The sequence below is a fragment of the Petaurus breviceps genome, unplaced genomic scaffold (genome assembly GCF_028583685.1).
Source record: "Petaurus breviceps papuanus isolate PSGF00001 unplaced genomic scaffold, PetGlider_PUasm1.0 184, whole genome shotgun sequence".
Lineage (NCBI taxonomy): Eukaryota > Metazoa > Chordata > Mammalia > Diprotodontia > Petauridae > Petaurus > Petaurus breviceps.
Genome location: NW_027185793.1, coordinates 10,380,924 through 10,406,631, shown reverse-complemented (window position 1 = coordinate 10,406,631; position 25,708 = coordinate 10,380,924). Strand labels below are relative to the sequence as shown.

Below are 25,708 nucleotides of genomic sequence, written 5' to 3'. Positions count from 1 at the left end.
TGTTAGGTCTCATTTTTATGTTTATTTGTATATACCTGAACACCCCAACATTTACTTTGTTTCTCCCTAATTAATTAGTATTTATTTGGTATTTCTTCATCTTATGTTGGGAGCCAAGTGTCCACCAAGTAAACTTGACATGACTTAACCTCTGGTATCTTTATAAATGAATTTCTTATTTTAAAATATTTATAGTTTCATTTAGTTTAGTTTCCCTCCTTGAGGAATGATAATTAAAATGCAGTACCTATCCCAGGCTTCTTTTCTTTATTTGATGACATTGTCACATCAACAAAAATTAAGCTTATGCGGAACACTGTGCCAGGCATGGAGGAGACAAATTATCCTTGCCTTCATAGATTATTCAGTCTAGTAAAGAGATTTAGCATATGCAGATAATTTGGCTGTGGAACTGCTGTAATAAAACAAATTTTGAGTGTGATTATTATTTTAGAGACCTTGGAGTACATAGAGTACAGCCCCTTCGTTTTATAGACAAGGAAACTGAGGCATGGTGGTTAAGTGACTTGCCCAGGGTCACATAGTAAGTGTTTGGGGATTTAAACTGTGGTCTTCTAGTCTCCAACTCTATGGTTTTTACTAGATCCTGGGTTTGTCAGAAAAATACTAATCTGTGAAGTTTTTTTTTTAATTTAATTTAATTTAATTCATCACCTTAAGAGAATGTCAACTGGCAAAAATCAAGTTCAGCATTTTTTCCTCTGCTTTCATGATTGTTATGTTAGATATTAGTATTATTATTTATTCATAATAAGCTGATTGATTAGATTGAATAGATAGCTCCATGGCCATTCTTTAAAATTGCTTAAATGATGAGATTAACCTATAGTCTGCTTTACAAAATCTTCTAATTTTAAAGAATCTCGAAGGTTATCTTGTCCAACTGAGGTCTGAGCAAGAAGTGCTAAGGCACTCACTACCTTCCAAGGCAGTATACTCTGCGTTTGTAAGGCTCTGAATTGTTTTTTGTTTTTTCTATATGAAACTAAAATCTTCCTCTCTGTCACTTCTAGCCATTGCTCCAAGTTCTTGACTTAGGAGTTAAGGGTGCTTTTCTACATCAAAGCTCTTTAAATGTTTGGAGACTATCATCAGTCTCAACTAATGCTTTTATTCTTAAAGCTAAAAATCCACATTTCCTCCAACCAATACTGGCACGACATATTATTTGGTAGTGATAGGCTGTGAAGTATAATTGAGGATAATAATTGAGTGAACTTGATTAACACAGACATTCAATAATTTTCCCATCCCCAACTTTTCCTTATTAAGAGAACTTTTTGCCTGCATTTTCTCGATGATTTCCTCAGGCTTCCGCTTGCTTTTGCTTTGTAAGCAAAGCTAAGTTACTTATAGGTATTCTACTTAATTGGTTTCTCTTTTTATTGTTAAAGAAAAGAGTTGATGAACTTCCCTTTAAACCCAAAACTATCATAAATGATAATTTTCAAACTTTGATACACAGGAGGTTTGTATTTACATCTTTTCTAATTTTTAAAACCACAGTTTATTAGATCACTTGACACCTTGTAGAAACAGTAGGAAATATAAAAGGAGTTTCTGAACAAATCTTTTAGCATTTAAAAAAGAAACTCTAGAATGGATAATAGTCTTTACAATAGCATATGTAAAATGCTCTGCAACCTTTAAAGTGCTACATAAATTCTAGCTATTATGATGAGGATGATGATTATTAAAATTGGATTTTAATCATTTTAGTGAAGTTTTATAATTGTGATTTCAGATGAAGTTTGTGGTAGTTGATAAAAAAAAGGCAAGAAGAATGTGGTTCTGGTCTTGTATGTTTGTTTGGTTGGCTTTTGCTGTGGCGGTTTGGTATAATGGAAAGAACGCAGGACTCTGAATTTGGAGAGACTTAGATTTGAATTCTACCACTAGGACTTGCTAGCTATGTGACTCTGGGCAAATTATTTTATTTCTCTTTTTCTGTCAAAATGTCATCATGAGACATCCTGTGAGGATCAAATCTATTTAAAATGCTTTGAAAACTTCAAACTACTATGTGAATGACAGTTATTAAGTTCATTTTGGGGGCAGAGAATTCTGTTATCCTAATTTTTAGTATATTTGATAATCTAGTTTTGCAGTAAATTATTTGTGCTAACACTTTTGCCAGTGTCCTCAATGTAGGTATTTGAGTTAATGCAGAATTCTGCAGACTGAGGAAATGTGTAATGCAGACAGTTGAACTGGCAGGTTCTTACTCTTCCCCTTGGTAGCTGTGTTCCTGTGGGCAAATTACTTAATATCTTTTATCCTCAATTTCTTCATCTTTAAAATGTTAATTGTTCAGCACTCAAGGATCAAGTGAGGTAATTTATGTAAATGAACCTTATACATAATGAAGTGCTGGATAAAAGTGAGGTGTTATTGTTAAAATATTGGAGTCCCTTCTTTCACTTTCAATATATTTACCTTATAAATACTATTTATCACATACCGATCCGATAGCAGGTGCCAGATATTAATTGATGGGCAGCTAGGTGGCAAAGTGGATAGAACTCTGGCCTAGTCAGGAAGATCTGAATTCAAATTTGACCTCAGACACTTGCTAGTTATATGACCCTCACTCAACCCCATTTGCCTCAGTTTCCTCATCTGTAAAATGAGCTGGAGAAGGAAATGACATGATCTTTGCCAAGAAAGCCCCTAATGGTATCACAAAGAGTTGAACACAGCTAGTTGACAAACTGACATTAATATTAATTTATGTTTAAGACATTTGAATTGGTTGTATAAAATCAGGTTGAATATATGAAAATAACGACTTTTAGGCTGAACTCTTCTAGGGACACCGACTTGCTCTTGTTGGAAATAGTAAGCTTGAAGTAGTTGACAAGAAGATCAGTGCCTTGCTGGACAAGATGTAAAAGGATCAGTTTAAATGGATTTGTATGTTGTTTCTGCCTGATATGGGATTTTTAGAGTGTTCTAATCACCTTTAGAAGACAATCAATTTTCCCAATTACAAACTGCTAATTAGTACCGAAAAATCTAAACTGTTTTGTTGATCAAGTCTCCTTTATTATTTCTACAAAAAAAAGTGATGTACACAGTAATTTATCTATTATTTCTTTATCTGCCTCCCCCACCTCCTCTTTTAATTCCCTTTCCCCATTTAAAAATCCAGCAACCTCTGGGGGCTCCCCACTGTTGAGTTCTGCTTGGAAGGAGCTGTAAAACAGTAGCTCCAAACTGAAGTAAATATTGACTAGGTCTCTGAGCTGAGCCCTTCTCAAAGGATCCTTTTGTGCCTTCTTAGTCAGCACTCCATAGCCAAGGCTCAAGTATGCATGTGTTAGAAAATGAAGAAAGGCAGCAGAGGGAAATGAAACAGGGCACACAGCTGAACTTGTAAATGCTCCATATAGAGGAAAGGGAAACCTACAACAAAGAGAGCCAGAGCTTATCCTGAGTTACTGAAGACTTCGGAGACATTGGCTTCCTTGTCTCTGAGGTGAGAGAAGTTTTCGATACGTGCAACTTCTTGCTTTGCTATGAGTGGAACCATCATCTTACTCATGAGCCTGTTGAGTCATCCCAGGTGGAAATGAAAGCTCTCATGTTAAGAGTTTTTTAAGGAGAGTATTGTACAAATCTGGGCTCTAAAACTATAATTTGCCCTTAATTGATACATGTCAGTAGAAGAACTCTTGTCAATTTCTTAAAACTACTGCCTGGCCATGAAGTCTTTGTGGGTTCCCCTTAAATGCTTTGAGATCCCATGGACATCAAATAAGTCAAACCATTTACCATCTGAAGGGTTAAGTTCTCAAGTTCTAAAGAAGAGGCTTCTTCTTTTTCTAACAAAAAAAAAACTACATAAAAGATGTAAATATTTTTGTTTTAATAAAGCCACATAAATGTCTAATATTTTATCCTTTCCTTAAAAATGGAATACACTAAATAACAACTGCTGGTATTTTTTACTGCTTAAGGGCCCAACAGCTGGCTGATTTATGTTGTAACAGGAAAAACGTCTTAATATGCTTATTAATAGGGACATATGTAAAAATTTTTGTGTGTCCTGATTGTAAAGTACTGAATAATAATATATAATAATATATTTCAATAGATATAGTAAAAGGAAGTCAAATTACTGCGTTGCATTGTTACTAATTTCTTATTGGTATACCAAGGTTCCTGTAGTCTTAGATTCCTAAGTTCATTGTCTTTATGTGTGTATATATATGTATATATATATATATAATATACATAATATGTGTACATATGTATGTATATATTTGTATATATATAGATGCATATACACACATATATTCATATTAAAACTAAAAACCAATGTGTGGGCAAATTTTTACCAGTTAATAACATGATTTTTGCCATAAACTAAACTACTTATTTAAGCAAAATAGACAGTCTGTCTTCACAAAAATCACTAGTATATTTGGATAAATAATGAATATGAATCTTACCAATCTGTTGGGATTTCACAAAGTTTGATTTTTGTAAAAAGGACAGAGGCTTTCATAAGCAGATCTCTGGAATTTGGGCATAGGGACAGTTACTTAATATTCCAATAGAATTTAATGATAAATAAGGACTTTAAATAAGGACTTTTTTGGATTGTTTTGTTCTGCTATGGATATTATTCTTTGTTAAGTTGCCTCATAAATGACTGGGTGTTAGTACCTTCCTGAGGACCTTTGATTTTGACTGGAATTGTAAATGGTTATGTAGTAGGGCAATAACAAATATTCTAATGTTAAATTCTTCCCATGTTCTTAGTAAAGTCATAGATACACCAAAGTATGAAGATTTCCTTAGGTCTTACGTTAATTGCATAATTAGTATTTTCTTTGATTCTACAATTTTCGAATGTCAGTAATATTTTGGAGTTTATGTATTAGCAGGAAAGACAGAGAGCAAAATATAGTTGATTCAAATAGGTGGAGTGGACAGGGTTTCAGTGGAAACAGCACTGTTCAAATCTGGCCTCAGACACTTACTGTTGTAAGTGGACAAGTCACTCATCCTCTTTTAAAGGGGATAAAAATGCCACCTACCTTTCAGAATTGTTGTGAGAATCAAACGAGAAGATATTTTTAAAGTGCTTAGCACAGTGTCTGACACATAGTAGGTGCTATATAAATGTTAGTTGTTATTATCGTTATTATTATTGTTAAAACCAATACTATTTCCATGGTTTAGAGAAGTAGGTTTTTTGTATCTCTGAGAATTATTGAGTGAAGCAATGATGGCACTTTGCTCCACACACTGTTATTTACTGGCATATTGCTTATTGCTACTCAGTCAGAATTCCGTGGGTAGCTGAGGAGGTGGATATTATCATTACGCATCATCTCACAAGAGACATGAGGGAGGGCTGTGTAACTGGGGGAAAACCAGGCTTACTCTCCTAAATGTCTTTTGAAAGGAGTGAGAATGAAAGGGTGAAAGTACACGGGGTCTAATGTCAGAGGACCCCAAGGCCCCTTTTTGCTGCTTTGTAATGTTCCTGATCTTAGGCAAGTTATACTTCCTCTGACTCTGTTTCTTCATCTGTAAAACGAAATGATTGGGCTAATAATTTTTTATTGTCATGAACCCCCTTCTTGGGATAATTATTAAATGTGTAAAATGAAATACATAGTATAATCATAGAAAAAAATTATATTGAAATTAATATATAATTTTTCCCCATCCAAGTTCATGGACCCCCCTCACCCCCTGTACTGCCTACCCAGTCTATTTATAGACCCTTTGAGTGCCTGTGAACTCTTAAATTAAGAGCCCAGTGTCCCTTCCAGCTATGAATCTACGATCCTCCGCTCCGATTATAAAATGTATCATTTGGTATAATTTGTAGTTATCCTCATTGAGGAGTACAAGGGTACCTTAATCACATACTTATTTCGGGGAGTAATGCATTCAAACTGTTTTTCTTTAGAGCTATTGAGCACGTGGGACAACTAGCTGGTACAATGCATAGTGTGCTGGCCTGGAATCAGGAAAACCTGAGTTCAACTCTGGCCTCAGACGCTTTACTAGCTGTGTGACCCTGGGCAAGTCACTTAACCCCATCTGCCTCAGTTTCCTCATTTGTGAAATGTGCTGGAGAAGGGAATGGCAAACCACTCCAGTATCTTTGCCAAGAAAATCCCAAATAGGGTCATGGAGAGGTGGACATGACTGAAAATGATTGAACAGCAATATTGGACAATTATATGTAACGTGGATGTGAGTGTGTACACACACATATACATTTTATAGAGCATGTGTTTGTGCTAGATATCTGCGATTCCATTGACATGGGGAAGAGCCTCTACAAATGCAGATCGACAACTGTTCTGCAACTTGTAGCCTTAGAGCCCTGAGAGGTTAAGTTATTTGACCCACAACCTGTCAGAGACAGGACTTGATCCTAGAAGTTTTGTGATTTTGAGGACTGGTCCTCTATCTACTATTCCCAGGAACCCATTTTGTGTGAATTCACTTCATGTTTCCAATTTTTTTTCCCTGACATTTTCAGGCTACCTTTGTTTTTACCTATATTTCTGACCTGTTCCGGAGTTGTACATTCTCTGGATTTTCAAGTGGTAAGTCACTTCCAGTCAGTTCAGATTATCTGTTTCCAGATAGACAGGGGGAAAGTGGTGATAAAGAGATTTGTAAATACTTACTTTGCATAGATTAGGCCTTGCTATGGTGTTACATTTGGAATGAATGCATGTAGAAGTTCAAAAATTCATCACTGAACCCTTTTAGTATTCTGTAATAGGTTTATGTCACGTCACTTTTCTGGCACCCATTTTCTATTACATTTATCTATATATAAATAAGTAATTCAGCTTTTCCATGAAGATCTTTAGTGAGAGATACTTTTTGAAGTAACTCATTTCATTTCTGGACATAAAACTGGGAAGGGGGTGTAGCTGAACACATTGAATGACAGGATACACCAAAATAATTGCAAGTTAGAGCACTGTCTTGAAACTAATAAGGTGGGTTTATGGGGTGAGGCTTACATTTGGGTTCAGAAAGTCAGCTCCCCAAGTTCAAGGATGGTGGGGGCAAGGTTAATAATAATTGTAGCTAGCATTTATATAGCACTTTAAGGTTTACAGTATTTTACAAATATTAACACATGTGATTCTCATAGCAACCCTGGGTATAGGTGCTATTATTATCCTCATTTTATATATGAGGAAACTAAGCCAGGAAGGTGAAGTGACTTGCCCAGGGTCACAGCTAGCAGTTGTTTGAGGATGAATTTGAACTCATCCTTTCAGACTCCAGGTTCAGTATTTTATCCACTGTGCCACCTGCCTGCCAGATAGCAGTTTTAGAAGGATCTCGGGACTTTAACGGACTGCAAACTCAGTATTATTCAGCAGTATGCTATGGAAGTCAAAAAAGCTAATGTAGTCTCAGATTGTATTAAGAGAAGTATAGTTTCTAGGAAAAAGAGGTGATAATCATAGCTCTGTACTATGTCCTGCTTTGACATCTGGAGTATCGTGTTCTGTTCTGGGCACCACAGTTTAGGAAAAATACGGATAAGCGGCAGAGCTTCCGAAGGATGACAAGCAGAATAGTAAAGGGTGCCATATGAGAATTAGTTAAAGAAACTGGGGATGGCCAGGCTGAAAAAATAAAAAAAAACAAAACAAAACCCAAGACTCAGAACTTTAGGTATTTGAAGGATATCTCCCCCTCCTTCCCAACAAACCCTCCCTTCTTCCAGATCTCCCTAGTCATCCTGCTCACAACCTAGATTTCAGCCTCAACTCTTAATTCTCACCCTCTATATTCAATCTATTGATTTTACCTTTGTAACATTTTTTTTTTGCATATTCCCGGTTTTCTTCTCTGAAACTGCTGCCATCATGGTGCAGGCCTTCGAAACCTCATGCCTGAACTCTTCCGGCAGCCTAATGTTGGTCTTCCTGCGGCAAGTCTTTTCCCACTTTAGTCTATTCTCTCAGCTGTCAAAGTGATCTTCCCAAAATGTCGAGTTAGCCATATTAACTGCCACCCATAAACTCCAGTGTTTTCACCTCAAACACCATGTACAAAATATTTTTGGCATTCAAACCCTTCATAACCTGCCATTTACCTTTTCCGTCTTCCTATACCGTCTACTTCCCTTTCTGTTTACTCTCCTGTCCGGTGACACTGGCTTCCCAGCTGTTGTTCAGCCAAGACACTCCATCTCCAAACTCTAGACATCTTCACTGGCTGGCTGTTCCCCCATACATCGACTGCTTTCCCTCCTCTTCTCTGCCTCCTGCCTTCCCTGTCTTCCTTCAAGTCTCGGCTAAAATCCTACTTCTACAAGAAGCCATTCCTAGTCCTTCTTAGTTCTCTTGCCTTTCCCTCTGTTGATTATTTCTACTTTATCCTTTATATAATTGGTTTCTTCATAGTTATTTGCATGTTGTCTCTCCCCTTGCATTGTGAGCTCTTCAAGAGCAAAAATTGCATTTTTCCTTTATTTGTATTCCCAGTACTTAGCACAGTGCTTGGAACATAGTAGGCACTTAATAAATGTTTATTGACTGTTCTGTTTGGCCCTAGAGTACATAATTAGGAATGATAGACTGAAGTCATAAAGAGGCAAATTAAGACTTCATGTCATAAGAACAAACTTTTGACAATCAGAATTATCTCAAAGTTGAATCAGATGCCTTATGAGATTATAATAAGATTTCCTTTCATTAAATGTGTTGTAGTGGGGTTTCTTTTTCTCCTTCCTTCCTTTGTTCCTTCCTTCCTTCTTTCCTTCTCTTTCTTGTGGGACTCAGTGGCAACTGAGATCCCTTCCAAATCTATAATTCTGTGATTCTCTGGCTCTAGAGAGCTATTTTTCCTAGGACTCCCCCATGGGGGCCAAGCACAACAAGTATGATCTTTTTTTCTTCTCAACAGCCAAAATAGAAGGATGACATCAAAATACCTTCAGATACCAAAATACAAGGATCACATACTTTTAAAAGTCTTTTCTAGGCTAAATCTTTCCTGTTTCTTTCACTAAGTTGAACAACATGGTTCTAAGTTACTTGGCTTTTCAGGTCACCCTCTGTATGTGCTACTGCTTGTGACTGTCCCCTCTAAAAGTTTTGAATTAAACAGGAAATAATACTCCAGCTACAGTTTAACCAGGGTAGGATGTAAAAGAGTACCTTTCAGAGACTAAACTTACTTTGTCAGGTCTTATTATAGCTTTTGTATTATAGCTTGGAGCTGGAAGGTACTTCAGAAATCAACTGGCACAACCACCAATCAAATCATAGAAGCTGTCTATACTGTAACATGCCCAGGAAGCTCTCACCAGCCTTCAAATTTCCTTTAAGATGATGGCGTTACATACCTGTAATTTATCTGTCTTGTTCTAAAACAGTGCTAAACTTGAAATTTCAACTTAGAGTCAATGAGATACAAGTTTAAATCCCAGCCCTATCACTTTTATTTGTGTGACCTTGGTCAAGTCATACAACAGTCATGTGATTCAGTTTCCTCCTCTACAGAATGACTAGATTCAATAACCTCTTAAGGTCCCTTTTGGCAGCCTAGCTTTTATGATCTTAAGATTCTTCACACTTTAGCTTTTTTTTTTTTTAAAGCAATTGGGGTTAAGTAACTTGCTCAAGGTTACACGGCCAGTTATTATTTCTGGGTGTGGTGCTGAGTATCTGAGCCCGGATTTGATCCAGGTCATCCTGACACTGGAACCGGTGCTCTTACTCGCTGAGCCACCTGGCCGCCCCTAAGCAATTGGGGTTAAGTAACTTGCTCAAGGTTACACAGCCAGGTGTTTCTGGGTGGGTGCTAAGTGTCTGAGCCCGGGATTCGATCTCCAGGTCTTCTCAACACTGGAGCCGGTGCTCTTACTTGCTGTGCTACCTGGCCGCCCCTACACACACTTTAGCTTTTTTACTTTAAACATCTGACTAAAGAAGTTGTGTTGGAGGGGATACAGGAGGAGAAAGGCATTACTTATTGATGAAGGTGAAGGACAGGGTTTGGAATTCTTAAGGTAAGGTTCTTGGAGGAGAAACCCCACTCTATGTAGTGGCAGCAGAAAGCGAATGTAAATGGGCCCCTCCTCCTTTTACTAATTTCTGAGTCTCCCTAGCCAATCTTTTTTCTCACTACTTATTTCCTCTTCCTCCTTCTTAATACCTGTCTGTGCCTTAATTTCCTAAGTACATGTTTTCTGTAACTGAGAAAGTGGTACAAATGAATTAAGGTGGTATTCAGCATCTAGTAATCATAGAACTGATTCATTTCACTCTAGGGTATAACTTTTTGGTGAAACCTCATTCAAAATATGCTCATTGATACATATTTGTGTTTTACTATCAGAATAATTGGATAAGAAATCAGTAGGACCAGATAATGTCACTTAGCAGTGGGGATCAACGTGGTTCCTTACTCATTATTGAATCATTTTGGGGGTATTAGGTTTGAATCTGTGCATAGAAACTGAAATACATTTTTAAAAAAACTCTGTTGCCTATAAAGAGGCAATGAGCAATAGTGGATAAAGGGCCATCCTCAGTGTCTGGAAAACCTGGGTGCAAGTTGTGTTTCTAACACATTAGCAGTAGGATCCTCAAAAAGTCACTTTCTGTTCCCTTGGAAACTAGGATTAAGTTAGAGAAAAATCTATAGATCTGCGCTAAAGGAGGAAATTCTACTATGGATGATATTCCATGTCCAGATACCCCATCCACTCCCCAAAAGACAAACATCTATAAATGAATCTATAACACTAAATAAAGTTATACATTTGGACTTGGAAAAGTACACTTAATCAGCAAGAAAAGTGATTTACAGAATGTTCTTATTGTCCTTGTTTTACATGATTTCATTTCATAAAAAACATTTTTATTATATGAAGTTAAATTTTAAAAACTTCAAATTTGGAAATTAAATACAGTGATGTTTACAATTTTACTAAATCTGAAATTTCTTCATGTCTGCCCATGAAATGGCTTTAGTTCCAAAATAACTTAAGACTATTTCTTTAAAATAAAGTATTCTAACAGGATTTGAGAAGGAATATTTTTTTCAGTTCTCAGCATTATTACTGTTGTATGAATATTACATAATGACATTTCAATTCATTTTGATGTTTCCATTTATTTACCTTCTTTTATCCTTGTGCACAAAAGGGGGAAAAGTATGACTAATTTAGAAAATAGAGAAAACCTATAAGTATTTATAACCTAAAAAAAATCACAGAAATAAGATTCTTTACTGAGTTGCACAGTCTGTTTTATTCTCTTTTTCTCATGGAACTAATAAAAATACTCACTGTATATAAAAGCAATAAAGTGGCAACAGAAGACTTAAGAATTTAAAATGTATCATTTAAAATTTTAATTATCAAAAAGTAAACTGAAGAGCAAAGAAACTTGCTTGTTATATTAGAAAGGATTCAACAAAGAGTAAATTAAATAATTCAATAATATATTAAATTGCATAAAGATTGTGGTAATATACAAAAAGGCTGTTTTCAGCCATTTTAGTTACACAGCCTAATTCACCTGCTATTTGTATATGCCATACATTAGGTAGGCTTGTTAAAGAGGAAAGAAAAGTTTTGTTTATTTACAGACCGCCAAACCTATTTAATTATCCATTCTCGAAATGGTTTCTGATTCAAATTATCTTAATTATGTTTCCTGGTTTGATTGGAACAGATTCATCATATTTGCTGTGGCAATGTGACTTCAATAAATTTATGAAGACTAGACATTAGGTATCATTCTCATTTGAGTTCATTGCTCTAAGTAGATTGATCAGAGAAAAGCAATCATTACAATTTTAAATATATGTTTATTAATGTTTTTATATTTAATAAATTGTTGAGTATACACTTAACTTTTTCACTGTTATCTGATAGACATCTGATTGCATTTAGCATCCCAAGTTTTGCTTTTAGACAGACTTATTTCATTAGACTAGTGTTATCCTAGGCTTTCAGCTGTTGAAAACAATTATTTAAAGACAGATCGTTACTAAAATTTGCTTCCTTTTAGAATAGGATAACTTTTACATTCTTTGAATTATGGCTTTTATTAATCAAGAAATATAATGAAGATAGGATTTTAATGTATATTTTCTGATAAATATTGAGCTACCCCATCAATAAATAACACAAATGAGCTATAATATTGTTAGATAGCAGTAGTTAAATATTTGTGATGTGGAAAGTTTTGAGAATCTGAATTTCATATTTCCCTGAATTCTAGATGATGGACTTAGCCACTTTATTATAGCTACATTTAATATTTATCTATAAATTTGTCTATAAATGTCTATACATTTAGTAACAGATCTTGAAAGCTTTATATTTCAATTTAATATTTCATATAATTCTCACCTTTTATACTCTGAGGTTACCATCTGAAAGATTAGCATTCTTAAAATATATTTTTCCCATGCTTTATGGGAATTGACCATATTATGTGTATCTTCATTTCATAATCAGTTTTACTTGGAACTTTTGGATGCTATTATATGTCTATAGGTCATTATAGCTTTAAGTCCCAAATTCAGTGCAGAATTATTATTAATGATCATATTGTCTCTGGAGCTATTATAGCTACAATAAAGATTACTTTATGAAACATTTTAATCAGAGTTAAATTTATTTTAAGTTCATGAGATTGCATATTATGGAACCTTTTGTACTAGAATGTCTACTATGCACTAAGCAACATTCTAAAATTAGTTTTTGTATTGCCCATTAAGATTTATCTGAAAAGTTACTGCATAATAGTAACTAGTGTTAATATATTGATCTAATTTAGGCTAATACCCCAAACCGAACAAAAAGAACAATTAGCAACATCATTAGCTAAGGGACCTGCTTACAATTCTGCATTCCAGGATGACATTTAGTTTCAAGTGAATATTCTATCTTTAGAAAACCATAAACACCATGTATAAATGAAAATACGTTTGAATTTTAAAAGGATCTTTAAATTTTGCACATTTTTTTCATTTCATATAAAGGAATTCAGCTTCAGTCAGTATTACTTCCTGGTTGACACTTGACAGAATCTTACCTAAGTTAACAAATAATTATTGTTCATAGTATAAATTTAAATGGGATTTGTTGCTTTTCTCTAGTATACTGTTTGACTGATCGTCCATAGAATTATAGCATATTAGTGTTATATGAAACCTTGTTCATCACTCTCATTTTAGAGATCTGGATCCCAGAATGTTGATTAAAGACAAGTTCACACCACTAATAATGGCAAAATTGGGGCTAGTACCTTGGCAACCATGCCATCCAGACAAAAACAAACCACTATTTAGATAGCAAGACCATGGTAAAATAATATTTTTTCTCTTTTATTAGTGGGCATTAACTACTTGGGTTTTAGGTCACAGATTACAGTGAGATTAACTAATTAGGTCAAAAATAAACTTTCTGTGTTAACACAATTTAGCCTTTTTAAGAAAATCAACAACAAAAACTTTAATCTTTTTGGACTATCTCATACACCAACAATAAGTATTTATGTCATATATATTAAGAAAGGAAGTTTAAAAAAACTGTTTAAAAGCCTTTTGCAATTAACATAGATAATGATATATGATCAAACATTTCATGAACAAAAGGATTAGATTGAAGATCAAGAGTTGGAACTGACTCTTGTGGTATTATATAAGATGAAAAAGAAAATTTAAGTAGTGGAAGAGTTGCATGGTTATGTAACTATTATCTATTCAGAATTACGGAAAGTTTCTGGCTAGTTAAAAGTAGGTCTTGCAGGAAAATCTTTAAATCATTTTCTATAAGAAAATATGTTTGGGTTCATGTTCTTTTAATTTGTAAATTGTTAAATTATATATTTACATGCAAAATTTCTTTAGGTAAATTTTTTTTTTTGCTTTCTCAAGTCTTTTACCCTTGATTAAAATAATCAAATTGTCTATATAGCAAAACGAAGTAAAATCTTCCCTCTATTATTAAAAATAAATTTAAAACAGCAAAAAGAAAAAAAATTTGTAAGAGCTAAAGTTTTCTGAAGGTTAACATATATTAAGGCAGAGTTGCAGTGTAGTGTTTGCCTGAGAAATTTGAGCCAAGGTGTCTATTTATCTCTAATGGAGAATGACAAGTAAAGGATTTAAAAAGTCATCCCCCTTATTGTCTTCAACACAAAAACCTTCCTCCTGCATCTTTCAACTTTGCATCACCACTTCTAAAGGATCCATAGGCAAACTGCTGAATTTTTATTAATCAGCTTAGCCTAATGAGATGAAAAGACCTTTTGAAAAGAATGAGGAAGAAGGGAGTGACAGAAAGGACCATTTTCATATTCTTTTCCACTAACATTTTCCACACAGAATTTTCAGAGCTACTAATTTAGTTCCGGTTCTAACTAATTCATTTGGTCAGTCTTCCTCATTTTCATCCAGTTGTGGACTTTCTGTAGTCATGTGCTGATGATTTTTTTTCTTTTTTAAGCAGACAGCTAAAGGGAAGAATTAATGAGAGTTGAGGGGGGAAATACCTTTGGGAAAGGAGGCAGGAAAGCTTAAGCTGATAAAACATGACTCTTTTTTGATGGGGGCTCTGTTTGGATAACTTGCCCTTTTCTAAATTCTTCTCTCTTCCCGCCCTCTTTTCCCCTCTTTTTTCTCTCTTGTCAAACCCACTTCATAAACGGTAGCAGCTGGAGATCTTTTAGTGGCATTCAGGGATTACTGCCCTTCAGGATTTTAATAAGCTCTGATGCTTGAAATGCCTGTAAGGGTGCTCTCTGAGACAATTACCATTCAGGACTGGGGATTGAGGACCCTTCAGTGGCCCAGATGGTTTAGGGTTCTGTGCACAGGGAGATAGTGTTCCAAGAACAACAGATCACTGAAGCAGAGCATTTATGGGGCCAAGGGGGACTGGAAAGGGACATGGCAGAGGAGAGGGAGAAGACAGAAGAGGGAGGTGTGTGTTTCCATCACTTCACAGCTAATCAAAGCTTCATTTACCCATCCTCCCATTGATGACCCGATTTCAGTCTATGACCCTTGGAATTGCTACTCGTAAGTTCACACAGTCTTGTGGTTAACATAAGCAGAGCAGAATGTAAGATGACCACACTAGGTAATTTAAAGGTCACTACTTTCATTCATAAGGAGATTTCTGGAAGAAGTATTTTTTGAGGACCCTGTTTGTGTTATGGACATATGTTGAACACTGTTACAAGAGCTGAACTTTTTTTTGAAGTCTAAGGATACTGGGTATTTCAGTGAAGTATTAAAATTGCATCTTAAGGCTCTTAGTCATCATCATAAAATAGAAATATCTTTTAAGGTTACTGTTTCCGACAACTTTTCTTCAGTTTCTTAGAGTCACTCCCACATTTAGAAGGCTGAGGGTCCAGGACCTGCCTCTGACAAATGCTGGCTCTGTGACTCTGGGCAAGTCACTTAACCTCTGAGTGCCCCTGCTCTAATCCACTAAATTGTTGAAGAGTTGGAGTTTTGCATTGGTAGAGATTGTTTACTCCCTGGGAGTTTGCTGTACTAATGAGATCACAGGTCTGCCAACCCACTGCATTTCATCCTATCCAACAAAAACCAAAACAAAACGAATTTATCCTAATAAGTGGTTCTTTTAAATTCATCTCTAAGAATGGGTGGAGAAAACCAAAATTATGAAATAGTCCTTGAATTAATTTGTTAAGAAGGTGTAGAAAGGATATTTATTTAAATGTAGAGAGTATAGGATATGATTATTTATGTTAATTTCCTGAGTCTCAGTAAATAATTCATGGTAAGCAGATTGTTAGAACTGCACAGGATTTTGGAGATCAAACAGTCCAACTCCTTTGTGTACTTAGTTCTTGAGAGGTTAGATAATTTAACTAAACCACTCAGATAGCTATGTCTGAGGATCTTGGATTTAGAGTTGGAAGAGACTTAGTTGTTGTTCAGTCCTGTCTTTGTGATCCCATTTGGAATTTTCTTGGCAAAGGTACTGGATTCATTTGCCATTTCCTTCTTCAGCTCATTTTACAGAAGAGTAAACTGAGGCAAACAGGGTTAAATGACTTGCCCAGGATCACAGAGCTACTAAGTGTCTGAGGTCAGACATGAACTCAGGAAGATGAGTTTTTTTTGACTCCAGGTCCATCGCTCTCTCCGCTGCCTCACCTCGCTACCCTTGGAAGAGACCTCCTTAGAAATAATTGAATTCAGTATCCTTAGGTTCAACAACTGGGACTTAGAGAAATTAAGTGACTTTCCCTTGGTCATAAAGCTAAGAAGTGACAGAGATAAGATTTGAATCAAGTCTTACTGACTCTAAGCTGTGCACTACAGTTGTATATTGATACAGCTACACCATAAACATACCTATATTGTTCTTTCCACTTTATTAGACAGCTTTCCCTAGTACTTTACTTTAGACACCTGAAATATATTAACTTTCCTCCCTTTCATATCACTTGAGACAATAAAAATATATTTCTTTTAACTTTCTTTCTTTCCCTTCTTTCCTCCCTCCCTTCTTCATGCTAAATTAAGTTGCTGGTCATGTTCTGATTTTTTTTTGAGATATTGTTTGAAAGTTATTTGGGCCCCTGAGAGAACAACACAAAGAAAACAATTTTTTTCCCTTTGAGACTATCTCCTATATTTTTAGACATTCATCTATTGTTTAGCACTATACCTATTTCCTAAGACAGGTTTTTTTTTTGTCTTTGATATAATCCAGAAGACAGAATTAGTTTATATTCTTTTTTTTCCATTTTTCAAATGCTTTATTAACTTATGATTTATATCATTCATTTCCACAAGATTTTGAGTTACAAATTTTCTCCCCGTTTTTCCCCTACCCACCGCCCCAAAACAGTAGTCCCACAGGATATCCCCTGCTCCAATCTGCTCTCTCCCGTATTTTCTCCCATACCCCTTTCGACTCTTCCAGTGGATCTCTATGCCCCAGTGCTTGTATATCTTATTTCCCAATTACATGTAAAATAGTATTAATAATAGTACATATATATGTATTTAAACATTTGATTTTAAAACTTTGAGTTCCAGATTCATTCCCTTCCTCCCTTGTCACCCACCCTTACTGGGAAGATAAGCAGTTCAGTATAGGTTGTACATGTCTAGCTAATGCAAAACAATAACATACTAGATATATTGTAAAAGACTTGAATTATATTTCCCTCCCTCCTATCCCACCTCCCACTTGTTCTATTTTCTACTTTGATCCCGTCCCTTTGCAAAATCGGGTGCTTCCAACTGCCCTCCCTTCCATCATCCCCCTCTCATCCCCTTCCCCTTACTCTCCTGGAGGGTGAGATACCCTATTTAATGTGTATTTCATTCCCTCCCCATGCCAAATTCAATGAGAATAAGGTTGACCCATTCCCATTTACCTTCCTACTCTTACCCTCCTTTGTAACCATTTTGCCTTGCCTCTTCTATATGAGATAGTTTACTCCATTCTGTCTTTCCCCATCTCCTCTCATTATATTCCTCTCTCACCTCTTAATTTCACCTTTTAAGTATCATCCCTTCCTGTTAAATTGGTCCTGTGCCCTCTATCTATGTATACCTGTAAACATATATACACACATTCACATATGTATTCATATGCCCATATACCCTCATATATAGACATATATATATTTCTATTCCCTTCAACTACTTTCATACTGAGAAAAGTTTCATCAGTTACAATTACTGTTTTTCCATGTAGGAATAGTTCAACTTTGATAAGTTCCTTATGATTTCTTTTCCCTGTTTACCTTCTCATGCTTCTCTTGCTTCTTGTATCTGAATGTCAAATTTTCTATTCAATTCTGGTTTTTTCAGCAAGAATGCTTGAAAGTCCTCTATTGCACTGAATGACCATATTTTACTCTGAAACATGATACTCAGTTTTGCTGGGTAGGTGACTCTTGGTTTTAATCCCAGCTGCCAGATCCTGGGTTATCCTGATTGTGTTTCCACAATATTCAAATTGTTTCTTCCTGGATGTTTATAATATTCTCTCCTGGATCTAGGAATTCTGGAACCTGGCTATAATATTCCTAGGAGTTTTCTTTTGGGGATCTTTTTCAGGAGGTGATCAGTGGATTCTTTCAACCTCTATTTTGCCCTCTGGTTCTAAAACATCAGGGCAGTTTTCTTTGAGAACTTCCTGGAGGATGATTTCTAGGTTCTTTCTTTGATCATGGCTTTCAGGTAGTCCAATAATTTTTAAATTATCTCTCCTGGATCTATTTTCCAGGTCAATATTTTTTCCCATGAGATATTTCACATTGCCTTCTATTCTTTCATTTGTTTGGATCGGTTTAACAACACTTGATTTCTCATAAAGTCATTAGCTTCCATTTGCTCCAATCCAATTCTGAAGCAATGATTCTCCTCAGTGAGCTTTTGAGATTTTTTTTTCCATCTGGCAAATTAAGCTTTTCAAGACATTCCTCTCCTCATTGTCTTTTTGAGCCTCTTTTGCCAATTGAGTCAGTCTGTTTTTTAAGGTGTAATTTTCCTCAGTCAGGCTGTTGACTCTCATTTCATAATTTTCTTGCATCATTCTCATTTCTCTTCCCAATTTTTCCTCCACTTCTCTTATCTGCTTCTTAAGGTCCTCTATGGCCTGTAGCCAGCTTGTATTTTCCTTTGAAGCTTTTGTTGCAGGAGTTCTGACTTCACGGTCTTCCTCCTGTTCCATGCTTTGCTCCTTTTTGTCCCCAAAATAGAACTCTAATGTTGGAGTCTTCTGTCTGCTTTGTTTCCTTTGCCTGGTCATGTCACCCCTCAGTCACATGACCCCTGGGTTTTTTGCCATAGTAGGACTCTGCCACCAGATAGGGGAGCTTTTGTCCCAAACGCTGGGGTTTTCTCAGCTGCCGGAGGTATTATATGGCTGCCCTCTCTGAGGCCTCCACATTCTCTGGCAAGCTGGACACACACCCCAGGACCTCCATCCTAGACTGCAATACAGATTTAAGCAGGTTAAAGCAAGAGCGAGTACCCCTCAGATTGGTCGCTTGGTCCCCCTACACTCTGCAGGCCAGGAGCTGAAGCTGCCACTTGGTGGTGGCTGCACCACAGCCCTTGGTGGCTTCTCGCTCCGGGGGCAAAAGCAATGCACTCCCACTTACTGGGTCCCAGAGTCCAGACTGCACTGACCTCTCACTTTGTCCTTCAAATCTCTGTGTTGCTAATTCTGGAAACGGCCACAGCTGCTGCTGATCTGGAGTTCCTCTGGCTGGTGGCTGGTCATACCCACCCTGGGGCTAAAACCTCTGGCTCACAGGGACCTGGGCTTGTCTCCCAGAGCCCCATGCTGGCCAATTCCAGCCTGCTGGGCTTTCCTCAGCAAGAGGTTAGCTTCTCTGTGTCATTTTGTGGGTTCTGCAGCTCCAAAGTTTGTTCAGAGTCCCCTTTTTACATTGATTGGGGAAGGTAGAATCTGGAGCTGCTTGGAGGTCCTGCTTCTACTCTGTTATCTTCACTCTGCCCACATTTATATTCTTAATTAAGGAGTCTTCTTCTGTTGGAATCCTGCAGTGGGGGAGGCAATGTTGCCTTTATTTCAGCCTAATTAATTTTTTAGTTGCACAGTTATTGGGTATCAGATAGAGATATTAAGGAACAGCTATTCTTTGTCAGGATGGACAATCATTAGTTTTTTAATCCTTGGACCATCTCATGGCAGGAAAATTCATTTGTGCCTCTTTAAATTAAGGTTAATATTTTGTTTCTAATTAAAAATACACAGAGCAGATTCTTGGGCAGGTGTTTTGGTTCCAATTATGTAGTTTTTATCTTTTTAAGTCAAAATAACTAAAAAATTAAATGTATCATAAAAGACAGAAGTGCTTCAAATAAAGTATATGGCCTCAGAAAAACCCTGGTAACTGATGGATGAATGTTATTAACAGGTAAATTAACCCAACTGTTAATTATTTAGATTTTTTATTGTCTACATTAATTTACTTTGGTGAGATAACTTTTAGAACTCTTGCAAGGTATCTAGCAAGAAAAAAAGCAAATCTTTCAATTCTAGTCATAATAAAATAAAAACAGTGTTTTTAAAACATCTGTAAATGGAGACATTGTGCAACATATATAAATAGGTGTGTATTCCAGGTTGCTAAATTAAAACCTCATAAAATGCTTCAAAAGATATCTTAGCATGCCTCCTTTACACATCATGAGGATCTCTCTATGTTCTGTTTAGAAAGAAGTAAAATGTTGATCACCAGGGCTCATTTTGAATGACCTTGAATTCAAAAACATACTAATTATTTTACAAAAAGAAGCAAACAGTGCTTCTTTCCATATATAATCATTTATAACTTAGAAGTGTAATGCTAGGGGTGGCTAGGTGGCTCAGTGAATAGATGAATGGCCCTGGAGTCAGGAGGACCTGAGTTCAAATCCAATATCAGACACTTAGCACTTAACTAGCCGTGTGACCATGGGCAAGTCACTTAACCCCAATTGCCATGCCTTTCCCCCTCCCAAAAGCAAAAAAAAAAAAAGTGGAATACTATGAGACAATTAGCTTACCAGTAGTTAATATTTCATTACCTACTTTCAGCCTGAGAAGGCTGGCTGTTTTCCTATGTTCTTCCTTGAAACTGAATAATCAGATTTGTTAATTATTATTTGTAATCACAATCAATGTAGGTCACTTTCTCTTCCTAAGAATTTTCCCCTTAGGTCTTAATAAAGTAACATATAAGACTTCAAGATCTGGAAGAATGTAGAAAGATTCTGACATAATTAGAAGTTTGATACTTCTTTGACGTTGGCACAGTTTGCCTTGAAAGCAGGTACTTTTCACATTCCTGAACTTACTAAGCAAATGCTGATTTAACCCTCATCAGAAACAGGGGAGCATTTTCCCTTTTTATTCAAAGCAACAATATTTTAGGAAGGATTAATCACTTAAAGCATCTTTATTAAAGCCACATGGTATTATGGTTCTGTTATATTAAACAGGTAAGTGTATGGGTTGAACAAAAAAGGCAAAATTGGGGTGGTTAGGTGGCACAGTGAATAGAGCACCGGCCCTGGAGTCAGGAAGATCTGAGTTCAAATGTGACCTCAGACACTTGACACACTTACTAGCCATGTGATTTTGGACAAGTCACAACCCCAATTGTCCTCCAAAAAACAACAAAAAAGGCAAAATAATGTGAAATGTTCAGATTTACATATTGTGCAGTTAGAAATTCATTTTAGGAATGGAAACTGAATTCTTAATCAACAGTGCAGAACTCTGTGCAAACTACATGGATGGAGGTTCTTGGATCTTTGATGGAATATACCCTGAAAAATAAGTCCTAAAAAGTGGTTTTTTGATGAAGTTTTATTTAAAAAAAAAGATGACCTACAATTGAAGTTCTTGGCACATTAGCTTGTACTTTTGTTTCCATACTGGTAACTCAGTTTTATGAGAGATATTTGTGTACTGAGTAACAGAAAGTAAATGTACCTCTGAGGCAGGACTTCATATTTTCCTCCTATCATGAATCTTTTCAATACGAAGTTAATTTTTTTCTTCATTTAAATTTGTTGTATTTAATACCCCAATATTAAGAAATGAGAAATTGTTACATTTTCAGCTATTTGTAGATATTTGGCTCTGAACTTTAATAATATGTTTCTTCCTTCCACAAGATTTATTCATCTCATGTTAGCATTCTCCCATGAATTGAAAGTTAGGTTTGTGATTTTCTTGACAGATGCTGGAAGCAGCATGGAGTCACAGGACTCCTCTTGTCATTCCGAATATCATAGATTGAAAGGACTACTTTAACCAAAAGTTTCATTTGGAGAGGTGGAGAGGGTGGTGAGTTGATAGCCATAATTTCAGTTTAGAGGGACTTTGGGTATTTTTAAAAATTTTACTTAAAAAAATGTCTCTTTGGTTATGGGTTAACAGAGAGAAGGCAGCCAATAATGAACTCATTTACTATAGTTGGCATTATAAAAGATATTTAAGCTGCCCACACACAATTTAGGGATAAAATCTTTGCCTAGTTCAGCATTTAAATATTTGTAGTGGTCATTATTGGCTTGGTTAAAATAAAATAAACAAAAGAAAAGTGAGCTTTAGAAAGATTTGTTGAAGTATATTCTTATAAGGCCAGAAGGTTTTAAATCTGGCTTTTCCTTCACTCTCATACACTTATAAAATGCTGAATAATGCCATACTTTTCTCTTATGGCTTTTAGATTATTTGTTTGTGTGATTTAAAAAAAAAACCTTATAAGATACACAATTGATTATTGTGTGGCTCTCTTTGCTGCTGATTCTTGATTTTCTAATTCAAGAAATTCTCATGAGATTTATCCTTCAAAGTTTTCTTATAGGAAAACTTTTGTTTCATAGACCTAGAGTTTGAGCCAAAATGATTAGGGTATATGATAGTGAATTCCTTGAAGAAAAACTGGATAAAGAGGTATTCAAAGCTTCAGGGGACAACAAATAGCATGATATGATTCTTACAATACCATGGGGATCAGGAATCATAAAGTAATAAGTCATAAATCATAAAGATCAATCATCATTGTTTCAAAGTGAGCTTTTTATTTATGTCAGAGATTATTTAATAAATGACCTAGAAACATCTGAAAAAACCTGTCATTTTCTTAAAACTTGCCAGTGTTCCATGGTGTTTTTAGTTGTGTCACTTTATATGTGAAGGACGAGATAAAGCATTTTCTTGTATTGAATTTGAACATTTGTTATGCTTTGGGCCCAATAAAATATTAACTATAGTTTGCAATCTTACAGACTGGCAAATTCGCATGCACACACCCAGGGGTAAAAATTGAGGTCAAGGCTCATGGACTTTATTTTTTATTATTAAGCAATGGCATTTACTTGTGATGGGATTTTTTTTGGTACTGGAAGGTAATATTGCTATTAATATTAGTTAGAACTGCTTTATCATTCCTCAGTATTAGATAAAATATTAGAAATTTAATTATGTCTATAACCAGTATTGTAGTTTAAGGGGGATGCATTTAAAAAAAATAAGAATATCCTTAATCCCATGAAAATGAATAGGAATTAATGGATGGAAGTATTTTAAAGTTTTGACTGATTATTTTAATGGTGTGGCAAAATGTTACAGAGAATATTTATTTTCTTATAATCTTGGTTTACTAAAGTGACTCAAAAACCATTGGCTCACTAAGAAGACTCTTTAAGCAGTGAGGTTGGGGTAGGTGGAAATTAATAGACTGTACATTAGTAGAGCCACATATATAGATATTGGTGTGCTCTGTTGATCTATTTGGAAATATAAACTCCCCTCACAGTCAAAAGATTGACATTGAAAAAGCAGAAACCTACCTATTACATGACGGAACTTGTCTGAAATATTCGCATGGTAGCTGAGGCACAAAATGTATTTTCCCAGTCAAGAATGATACATTCAATGTGAAAAAAAAACTTCAATTATAAATAGTTGGCTCAAAGCAAATAATGAAATCATATCAGAAAATAACTATGATTATTTATTGGCTTTGGCCATATCAGTTTGTTAAATCATATGGATGTGATTAAGTAAAATTGTTATTTTAAGAAGCTTTGCTCCCCTTTAATTTTACATGACTAAATTGGAAACCTTTTTTTGGAAACCACAGAATTTTTTCCCTGCTCCTTGAGTTTCACAGAATTAAATTTAGTGATATAATATTAGTTCTTATGTAGACCAGAGATTAAGTTTGGAATACTTTTAGATAAAGGGAGCCTGTTATCAGGAGTTGAAATGAGTGCTTCAATTTCATACTACTCCCTTAGAATCCATTTATATATGTATGTATGTATGTTTTGAAGGACAGGTTTTGATGTATAAACATTCCTATTGCTACTCAATTCTGTATACCTAAGAAGGATTAACCTCATATTATTGCTGTGTTAGGCATTCTAAGTCTAAGTCATACTTTAGGGAACTGCGGAATTGAGGCAATTTTTTGAATTTTTTTGGGTTCAAATACATCTTAACCTCAATTATCTGGGTATTTCAAGAAAAACTATAAAAGCTAGGTTTTGTAGTTTAGGAATGCTGACTCAGCCATTATGTGCTCATAACATTGTAAGAGCCATAATCATTTTTTAAAAGTTTTTGATTTGCTGTCATTGTAGTAGGGCACAATATTCAATTTGAGTCACATTTAACAATTTTTGATGGATTCTAGTTTTGGCTGAGATAGTTGAATTATAAGTGGAAATATAAAAATCCACAATGTACAAAAATGTTTTTGAGGCCTAAGTTAATAAAAAAATTTTGTCACTACTTGAGATGTCAGTTTTTGTCAGAAGGCCATTTGGGATGTAATATTGTTAAATTTTATGAAAAAAATACTTTGAAATAAAATTTGACTTTTTCCTGAATTTTTTTAAGGCAATCTTCCTTCATCCAAAATTATATAATAACCTTTATGTTTTACAGTGCTAATTCACTTTAAGTAAGTTAGAAGTAAGGGAATATGTCAAGTTATCATGGCCTTAGTAATTTGAGAACTTTTTTTTAGTTAAACACATGATTGCCTTTAAAGTATTAAATTTATTTTATTCATTACATCTCAAAGAGAAGTAGTAAACAGGAAAGTTTACCAATGAATTTTTATTTGTATTTTCCCAAATTAACAGTCTATGTGAACCTTCAAAAATAGTGAATGACATTGCACAAGCCTCATATCATTAGTAAAAAGAGCATGAATTCAGGTGTTTAAATTATTTATACTCATAATCGGCCTTTATATTTCATGGTCTTGCCAGGTCTCTGTTATTTTAGTGCATAATTGATGGTGCTCAGAAGTGGAAAAGTTAGAAAAGCGGAAATAATGTGACGCCAAAGTGCAATGAGGCAGCTTGGGTTGTCAGAGACCACGGGGGCCGAGGAATCCACAGCCACAGAGGAAGGAACATTGGCATGATAACTGAGGTTGCATTCCAGAATGAACAGGTTTTCTTTTGGCATCTCAGCAAGGGTTTTTTTTCCCCTTTTCTTATTTTTCAAGGTAAAAGAGTTATGAAAGGTAGGAGGAATCAAAAATCAAATCAATTTGAAGCCAGATATCATGACTAGAATTGAACTGGGCCATTTTTAATGATTTTCACAAAACTTGTTTGTGAAGCAGTTTAATGTAATTGAAGGAGTGCTTAATTTGGTGTCAAAGGACCCGAGTTCAAATTCCAGCTTCTCAATTTGTTACCAGTGTGACTTTGGACAATCTAATCCAGTCTAACAAACATTTGTAAATTACTTACTTACTATGTGCAAGGCATTGTACTAGGTGCTGGGGAAAAAAAGACAAAAATAAATAGCTGTTGCTTCCCAAGGAGCTTACATTTGCTTGTGAGTGGCAATTGTGTGTTCGTGGAGTGGAGGGGAGATATAACTTGCAAATAGAATTGGACAAAGAGGATACTTCTTTGAGTCTCATTTTTTCTATCTGCAAAATTATGAAATTGAATTAGTTGACTTCTAAGGTTCTTTTCCCCACTAAACGTAGGATCTGAACTAGCTGGGTCTACCTAACATAGGACTCAATGTCCTTATCATGATTTTGATTGAGATCAGTAAGTGGATTACAAATATTGAAGTCATATTTTACCTTCATAGAACTTATTAGAAAATATGCAGAGATTTTTTTAAAAAGCATTGTATACCTTGGAACTTGTA

At 35.4% G+C, this 25,708-nt stretch overlaps 1 protein-coding gene across 3 annotated transcripts in view; it reads left to right on the top strand.

Annotated features, from left to right (window-relative positions):
• Nucleotides 1-25,708, top strand: part of EFNA5 (ephrin A5) — a 352,273-nt gene that overhangs the window by 17,625 nt on the left and 308,940 nt on the right. The gene's annotated exons all lie outside the window — the stretch shown is intronic.